The sequence below is a fragment of the Lolium rigidum genome, chromosome 6 (assembly GCF_022539505.1).
Source record: "Lolium rigidum isolate FL_2022 chromosome 6, APGP_CSIRO_Lrig_0.1, whole genome shotgun sequence".
NCBI lineage: Eukaryota > Viridiplantae > Streptophyta > Magnoliopsida > Poales > Poaceae > Lolium > Lolium rigidum.
Genome location: NC_061513.1, coordinates 190,949,188 through 190,957,863, shown reverse-complemented (window position 1 = coordinate 190,957,863; position 8,676 = coordinate 190,949,188). Strand labels below are relative to the sequence as shown.

The following is an 8,676-nucleotide window of genomic DNA, read 5'->3' as shown; positions in this document are numbered from 1 at the left end:
GGGCAATAAAATTGGATCCGGCTGAAAAATAGAGGGAATGAAATTAAGTGATGATCAGACCCACGAGCTAAGGCATACACCGTGATTTTTTTAGAGAGAATTAATTACACGAACCGGCCAAGGTTTGGCAGGGAAGAAATTAAGATCCGATTATCATAGCGTGATTGATGATACTGTACATGGTGAGATTCTTTCCGGGAGTGCCATATGCGGCAGGGAATTAATTTGTATTAATTACGATTAGATGGCAAACAAGGAAATGTGGATGGACGAATTACCTTGGAATCAATAAAACGTTGGTTGTGATAGCGGAGACAGTTAGATTACATTGAACGGTGTGGATGTTCCCAATCTCCTCCACCAAACGCGTTGTATGACGTACGACCAACTGGAATATAATAGTAAAGATACTTAATGGATTACAGGCAACATTACTGGGTTACAGGCATACAGTAACGTAAGATCCGATTCAGCGTGCACAGAAGCACTAACATAACAGTTCAAAGTCGTCACATTAGTCCCCCATGGACAAACCCAACATCAAACAATAGTTCAAGCGTCAAACATCCCACATGTTCACGATGTAATCAAGATTACTTAGTCGAAGACAGCTGCTCGATTTTTTCAACGATCGCGAGCAACATCCCAAACTTTGCAAACACCCAACTCTGATTCTCTTCCTTTTCTCTTGCCTTGCTGGCCATCTGATCAATTTTAGAGTTCTGGATCTGAATAATATCGCGTAGCTCTGCAATTCTACTCTTCTCTCTTTCCAGTTCTGCAGCAAGCTTGCTCTTTCTGACTCGACAAGGCTGAGAGGGCTGATGCACAACCCCCACGTTCTGAAGAAAAGTAGGTTGGGAGATTTGCTTTGACAGGACATCGTGTACAACCTGAGCCTCAGTCTTGCGTCCTCCATCAGCTGTTGGTACAGACATCTCATGTTCCATCTCAGCCTTGTTTTTCAAAGAAACATGGTTATGAGATGCAGCATAATATAACTTCACATTAGTGATGACTCTTTGAAAGCTGCCTTAGAATTTCATTCTTAGTGGGGGTGGAGAAGCCCGTATGTCAGCTCAAGTGGAACTCCTTGAACATACCTAAAGGACCGAGTTCTTTGCCGTTGTACTTCTCCCCCTTCAAAAACGCAAATATTAAGAGGCGTTCTTAAAGGTTCTATTAGGATCTGGTAATAAAAGAGTTTGCATCCACACATAAACTACAGTTTGTGCTAGCAACTATGCAAATGAAAGGTCATAGACGCAGCGTCTACCAAAATAGGAATTTAGTTCAACTGTTCATCACATTATTGTCAAATACATTGGAAAGTCACAATCATAAAAATAATATCACAATTGAATACCCAAACATGTTATTGTCAAATACATACAATACAATAAGTGCTATTGAACAAGAAATATCTAGCACATGCATTGGGCGAAAAACAAACTTATATAGCAATCTAACGGGAAACATCAATCACGATTATCTGTTGACAAGTCTTGACTTACCAAGCTCTCCAGATGAGCTTCATAGCTGCGTGGCCAAGTAGTGTGAAGTAAAACAACCTTAGCACGGTTTTCTCCGTTTTGATTACAGATTACCTGAAATGGAAGGTATAGTTAGTAGCAGTACTCATTATCTATACCTAATAATAAAGGGAGAAGGGTTTCAGTGGTTTCGTCCGTCGTCCGTCCGTGTTTCCGTCGTTCGTCCCGCTCGTTTGGTTTCGTACGTTGCTTGACAAGTTCTGGCTTCTTGACTCTTTCTTTGATCGAGCCTCTTTTGTAACAGACTCTATCGCTGATCTTTCGTAACAGACTCTATCGTTGATCGCTAACAGGCGTATTAAAATCGAGCGTTCCCGGTCTCCGTCTCCCCTCTGTACCCAAACGAATCGAGCGTACCGGCATCCGACGGAGGCAACAAAAGCCAGCTTCTACGGTTTCTGGTCGGCGGTGGTGGTATAGGCGGTGACAGCTGCATCGGAGGGCAACATCAGGTGGAGCTCGATTGTCGTGGATATGACCACGGCAGGTGCTACAGGGTGCAACACTTCGTTGATGCGGGAGCAAGGAGACATAGCCAGCTGCGGAGCAAGGTGCACAAGACGCAAGGTTTTACCCAGGTTCAGCCCCTCCGGAGATTAAAAGGCCTACGTCCTGCTAGATCTATTACTCAGTGGAGAATTACAATGGGGGGCTCAGTCGGCGGCTACGCCAAGAGCTATGAGGGAGAGATCGGATCTCAGATGATGTGTCTTTCTAGGGTCTAGCTTGGGGGTTTTTATAGGCACCCCCGATCTAGGGTTACATGAAGATAAGTCCGAATCATATCAGTTGCTACTAATCCGGGATTCGTCGCTCCTCTGGCAAGTAATCTCCTCCTCCAGTCGCATGGGCCTAGCGTCCATTCGGCCCATCCAGGGGTTTTAGCCTAGTCGCTCCGGGGGCCAGTCACCCAGTCGCTCGGGCGACTGGCATCCTTCTTGGGCCCTCTACTCCATGGCGAGTGGGACTAGTGACACATCCCCCTAGGGCATATCCCCATCAGTAGTCCCCGAGCGCGGTGATGATGAAGCACAGGCTTGAGGCGGGTCTTAAAGAGACGTGGCGATGGATCGAAGCGAGTCGTCATCGGGCTCTTGAAAAACAAAGTCAAGAACTGGATTCCGGTCCTCAGTAGCCAAGGATTAATCGGTGCTAGCCAGTCGGCGTAAGACAGTCGGCGTCGGCCATTCGTCGTTTCCCAGTCAGCGTCTGTTACCCCAAGGAGACACGTGGAGGTTCCAACGGCTAGATTCACGTTGACCGAGGCGCGAGACGTTTGCGCACAATTGACCGTTGCGCTTGACATGACCGCTAACGGCTAGTTAACGGCTAAGCAATCCAATCCGGCGCAAATCTCGACCTTTGATCTCCGGGCGGCGATTTCGGAATGACATTGAAGGGTGGATCTTGTTCCTTAAATCGGGCAAGTGCGGCAGTATAAAGGGCCGTCCCGAAAGCTAGGGCTCCTCACTCTGCCGCATTTCTCCCTTCTTCTCCTCTCCGTTTCCTCCAAACCTTCTCTGCACCCGAGCTCATAGCACACCAATGGCGGCCAAAGGATGGGGTAAATCCGGCCCTTCTCCCCTACATCTCCGCGGGGATCATCCCCGAGTACAAGCACAAGAAGTGGAGGGTTCCAGCGGCGAATGAGGTGGAGCCGCGGCCAAGGCCGGGGGAGTTCGTGATCTTCATGAGCTTCCTCGATCGTGGCTTCACGCTCCCCACCTCTGACTTCCTGCCCCAGCTTTTGGTGTTTTACAACATCAAGATCTCCGACCTCGGGCCGCACAGCGTCCAGCAGATCGCCCTGTTTGTGGCGTTGTGCGAGTGCTACCTAGGCTGCCCGCCCTACTTCTCGCTATGGTGACAATCTTTCATGGGCGGGCGACCCGAGCAAGCAAGAGAGACCAGTCGCTCATCCCCAATGGCGGGATCACATTCCAAGTGAAGTCCGGTGAAAGCTTCATCGACATGGAGCTCCCGAAGAAAGCGCAGGCGCAATGGCACCGGTTTTGGTTCTACGCCCAGGAGCACACTCGGCCTGGGGAATTCCACATCCCCCAGTACTCGCATGAGCCGAGTGTCCCCCGACTCCTCAACGTGCGGTCACTGCCGCGCGACCAGGAAGAGGTGGTGAAGGAGATGCGGCTGTCGATCCAGGCGCTGAAAGACACCGGGCTGACGGCCGCCAACATGTATAACTGTTGGCTCGCCCGACGCCTGATCCCCCTGCGCAGCCGCGGCCACTACATGTGGGAGTACCGAGGGCAGAACGACTGCACTCACTCGACGGCGGTCGAGTGGAGCGAAGACGAGTACCGAAAGGTGCTCGCCAAGATCACCACGGCCGCGTTCACCTCCCTCGACGCCGGGCTGCAGCCCTTCTCCGAGGAGAAGCCGTCGCCCACGGTACGTGGCGACTTTATTTATATTTGCACTGAATGGAGGTAGTCGGCGGAGTCGTTGATGTTGCCCTTTTGGTGATGATGCAGTGGTGGCGGAAGATCGCAAACCACGTCCCCCCACTCGCCGGGAAGGAGCCCCCGGAGATGATCGAGGGCGAGGAGGTTGATGAAGACGAGGACGAGGACGAGGACGACGGGGACCGCATGGAGCCGGACTCCGAGGTGCGAGAGTCCGGCTCCCCCGCGGCTTGAAGAGAGGAGCGACCTCCTCGTCGTAGAGTCCTCCGGAGGAGGGCACATTGGAGGATGAGGAAGAGGAAGAGACAACCTCGCCTCTAGAAGGAAAGGGACCTGCCAAGGGGTCCGACGAGCCGCGGACCAAGTGGCTGCGCCAAACCATCCTGGAAGGCGCAACGGAGCTTCAGCAGCCTCTCCCCTCTTCTCGACGCTGGGGCACGGGTTGGTCTTGGCGTGAAGGCGCTTTCATGGTGAAGTAAGAATCTCTCCCCTCTTCCTCGCTTGTCCATTATTTGTTGGCTCGTAGGAGGTCTCACTGTGGTTTCTCGCAGGGCCAAGCTGAAGGTTTTGAAGAAGGCTGCCCCAGCGCGTGGGGCGGCGGCTACGAGGGCGGCTGAGGCGAAGAAGGCCGCCGAGGTGAAGAAGGCGACAGCCGATCCCGTGGACATGGCGCCGTCGCGGGGGCAGACCGCGACTGCTAACAAGGCCGCGGGTGCGACCGCCAGCTCGGCAGGGCTAGTCGCTGGGGACAGTGCCTCGGCGAGTGCGACCAGCGCTTGATGTCTACGGGAGCTTCTATTCTTGTAGACAGTGTTGGGCCTCCAAGAGCAGAGGTTTGTAGAACAGCAGCAAGTTTCCCTCAAGTGGATCACCCAAGGTTTATCGAACTCAGGGAGGAAGAGGTCAAAGATATCCCTCTCATGCAACCCTGCAACCACAAAGCAAGAAGTCTCTTGTGTCCCCAACACACCTAATAGGTGCACTAGTTCGGCGAAGAGATAGTGAAATACAAGTGGTATGAATGAATATGAGCAGTAGTAACGGCGCCAGAAAATAGCTTGCTGGCGTATGGTTGATGGTGGTAATATGGTAGCAGTAGTAACGCATTAAAACAGTAAACAAGCAGCGATAGCAGTATTTAGGAACAAGGCCTAGGGATTAGACTTTCACTAGTGGACACTCTCAACATTGATCACATAACAGAATAGATAAATGCATACTCTACACTCTTGTTGGATGATGAACACATTGCGTAGGATTACACGAACCCTCAATGCCGGAGTTAACAAGCTCCACAATTCAATGTTCATATTTAAATAACCTTAGAGTGCATGAAAGATCAATTCGACTAAACCAAGTACTAACATAGTATGCACATTGTCACCTTCACACTATGTAGGAGGAATAGATCACATCAATACCATCATAGCAATAGTTAACTTCATAATCTACAAGAGATCATAATCATAGCATACGCCAAGTACTAACACGGATGCACACACTGTCACCATTACACCGTGCAGGAGGAATAAAACTACTTTAATAACATTGCTAGAGTAGCACATAGATAAATTGTGATACAAAACACATTGCAATCATAAAGAGATATAAATAAGCACTTCACTATGCTCTTCATAACAGTGAATAAGTATTCTGTGAAATATAGCCTAAGAGACCCACACGGTGCACACACTATCACCTTTACACACGTGGGACAAGGAGTCTCCGGAGATCACATAAGTAAAATTCACTTGACTAGCATAATGACATCTAGATTACAAGCATCATCATATGAATCTCAATCATGTAAGGCAGCTCATGAGATTATTGTATTGAAGTACATAGGAGAGAGATGAACCACATAGCTACCGGTACAGCCCCGAGCCTCGATGGAGAACTACTCCCTCCTCATGGGAGCAGCAGCGGTGATGAAGATGGCGGTGGAGATGGCAGCGGTGTCGATGGAGAAGCCTTCCGGGGGCACTTCCCCGTTCCGGCGGCGTGCCGGAACAGAGACTCCTGTCCCCCAGATCTTGTCTTCGCGATGGCGGCGGCTCTGGAAGATTTCTGTGGGTTTCGTCCTTCGTAATAGGGTTTTCGCGACGGAGGCTTTAAATAGGCGGAAGGGCAGCCTCGGAGGGGGCTCGGGGCCACCACACCATAGGGCGGCGCGGCCCCCCTCCGGCCGCGCCGGGTGTGGTGTGGGGCCCCCGGGGCTTCCCTCCGGCGGCTCTCGGGTGTTCTGGATGGTTCCGGGAAAAATAGGAACTCGGGTCTTGATTTCGTCCGATTCCGAGAATATTTCCTTACTAGGATTTCTGAAACCAAAAACAGCAGAAAACGAGGACCGGCACTTCGGCATCTTGTTAATAGGTTAGTTCCAGAAAATGCACGAATATGACATAAAGTGTGCATAAAACATGTAGATATCATAAATAATGTGGCATGGAACATAAGAAATTATCGATACGTCGGAGACGTATCAGCATCCCCAAGCTTAGTTCTGCTCGTCCCGAGCAGGTAAAACGATAACAAAGATAATTTCTGAAGTGACATGCCATCATAACCTTGATCATACTATTTGTAAACATATGTAATGAATGCAGCGATCAAAACAATGGTAATGACATGAGTAAACAACTGAATCATAAAGCAAAGACTTTTCATGAATAGTACTTAAAGACAAGCATCAATAAGTCTTGCATAAGAGTTAACTCATAAAGCAATAATTCAAAGTAGAGTTATTGAAGCAACACAAAGGAAGATGAAGTTTCAGCGGTTGCTTTCAACTTATAACATGTATATCTAATGGATATTGTCAACATAGAGTAATATAACAAGTGCAATATGCAAGTATGTAGGAATCAATGCACAGTTCACACAAGTGTTTGCTTCTTGGGGTGGAGAGAAATAGGTGAACTGACTCAACAATAAAAGTAGAAGAAAGGTCCTTCAAAGAGGAAAAGCATCGATTGCTATATTTGTGCTAGAGCTTTGATTTTGAAAACATGAAACAATTTTGTCAACGGTAGTAATAAAGCATATGTAACATGTAAATTATATCTTACAAGTTGCAAGCCTCATGCATAGTATACTAATAGTGCCCGCACCTTGTCCTAATTAGCTTGGACTACCGGATCATCGCAATGCACATGTTTTAACCAAGTGTCACAATGGGGTACCTCCATGCCGCCTGTACAAAGGTCTAAGGAGAAAGCTCGCATTTTGGATTTCTCGCTTTTGATTATTCTCAACTTAGACATCCATGCCGGGACAACATGGACAACAGATAGTGGACTCCTCTTTAATGCATAAGCATGTGGCAACAATTATTATTCTCATATGAGATTGAGGATATATGTCCAAAACTGAAACTTCCACCATGAATCATGGCTTTAGTTAGCGGCCCAATGTTCTTCTCTAACAATATGCATGCTCCAACCATTAAGGTGGTAGATCTCTCTTACTTCGGACAAGACGGACATGCATAGCAACTCACATGATATTCAACAAAGAATAGTTGATGGCGTCCCCGAAACATGGTTATCGCACAACAAGCAACTTAATAAGAGATAAAGTGCATAAGTACATATTCAATACCACAATAGTTTTTAAGCTATTTTGTCCCATGAGCTATATATTGCAAAGGCGAATGATGGAAATTTAAAGGTAGCACTCAAGCAATTTACTTTGGAATGGCGGAGAAATACCATGTAGTAGGTAGGTATGGTGGACACAAATGGCATAGTGGTTGGCTCAAGTATTTTGGATGCATGAGAAGTATTCCCTCTCGATACAAGGTTTAGGCTAGCAAGGTTATTTGAAACAAACACAAGGATGAACGGTGCAGCAAAACAAACATAAAAGACATATTGTAAACATTATAAGACTCTACACCGTCTTCCTTGTTGTTCAAAACTCAATACTAGATATTATCTAGACTCTAGAGAAACCAAATATGCAAACCAAATTAGCAAGCTCTAAGTGTTTCTTCATTAATGGGTGCAAAGTATATGATGCAAGAGCTTAAACATGAGCACAACAATTGCCAAGTATCAAATTATTCAAGACATTTTAGAGTTACTACATGTAGCATTTTCCAATTTCAACCATATAACAATTTAACGAAGAGAAAACTTCGCCATGAATACTATGAGTAGAGCCTAAGGACATACTTGTCCATATGCTACAGCGGAGCGTCTCTCTCCCATAAAGTGAATGCTAGGATCCATTTTATTCAAACAAAACAAAAACAAAAACAAACCGACGCTCCAAGCAAAGTGCATAAGATGTAACGGAATAAAAATATAGTTTCAGGGGAGGAACCTGATAATGTTGTCGATGAAGAAGGGGATGCCTTGGGCATCCCCAAGCTTAGACGCTTGAGTCTTCTTAGAATATGCAGGGGTGAACCACCGGGGCATCCCCAAGCTTAGAGCTTTCACTCTCCTTGATCATATTGCATCATACTCCTCTCTTGATCCTTGAAAACTTCCTCCACACCAAACTCGAAACAACTCATTAGAGGGTTAGTGCATAATAAAAATTCACATGTTCAGAGGTGACACAATCATTCTTAACACTTCTGGACATTGCATAAAGCTACTGGACATTAATGGATCAAAGAAATTCATCCAACATAGCAAAAGAGGCAATGCGAAATAAAGGGCAGAATCTGTCAAAACAGAACAGTCCGTAAA

The 8,676-nt window shown here is 47.2% G+C and overlaps 1 long non-coding RNA gene across 2 annotated transcripts; it reads right to left on the bottom strand.

Moving 5' to 3' along the window:
• Positions 1 to 526: 526 nt before the first annotated feature.
• LOC124659538 lies at positions 527 to 8,349 on the bottom strand. Of its 2 annotated transcripts, XR_006989613.1 has the most exons (4): positions 8,303 to 8,349; positions 1,515 to 1,607; positions 1,104 to 1,140; positions 527 to 956 (listed from the first exon to the last, which is right to left on the bottom strand). It is a non-coding gene; the product is annotated as an uncharacterized LOC124659538 (long non-coding RNA). The 2 variants fall into 2 exon arrangements; XR_006989612.1 differs by having other exon boundaries at positions 527 to 1,140.
• Positions 8,350 to 8,676: the final 327 nt, after the last annotated feature.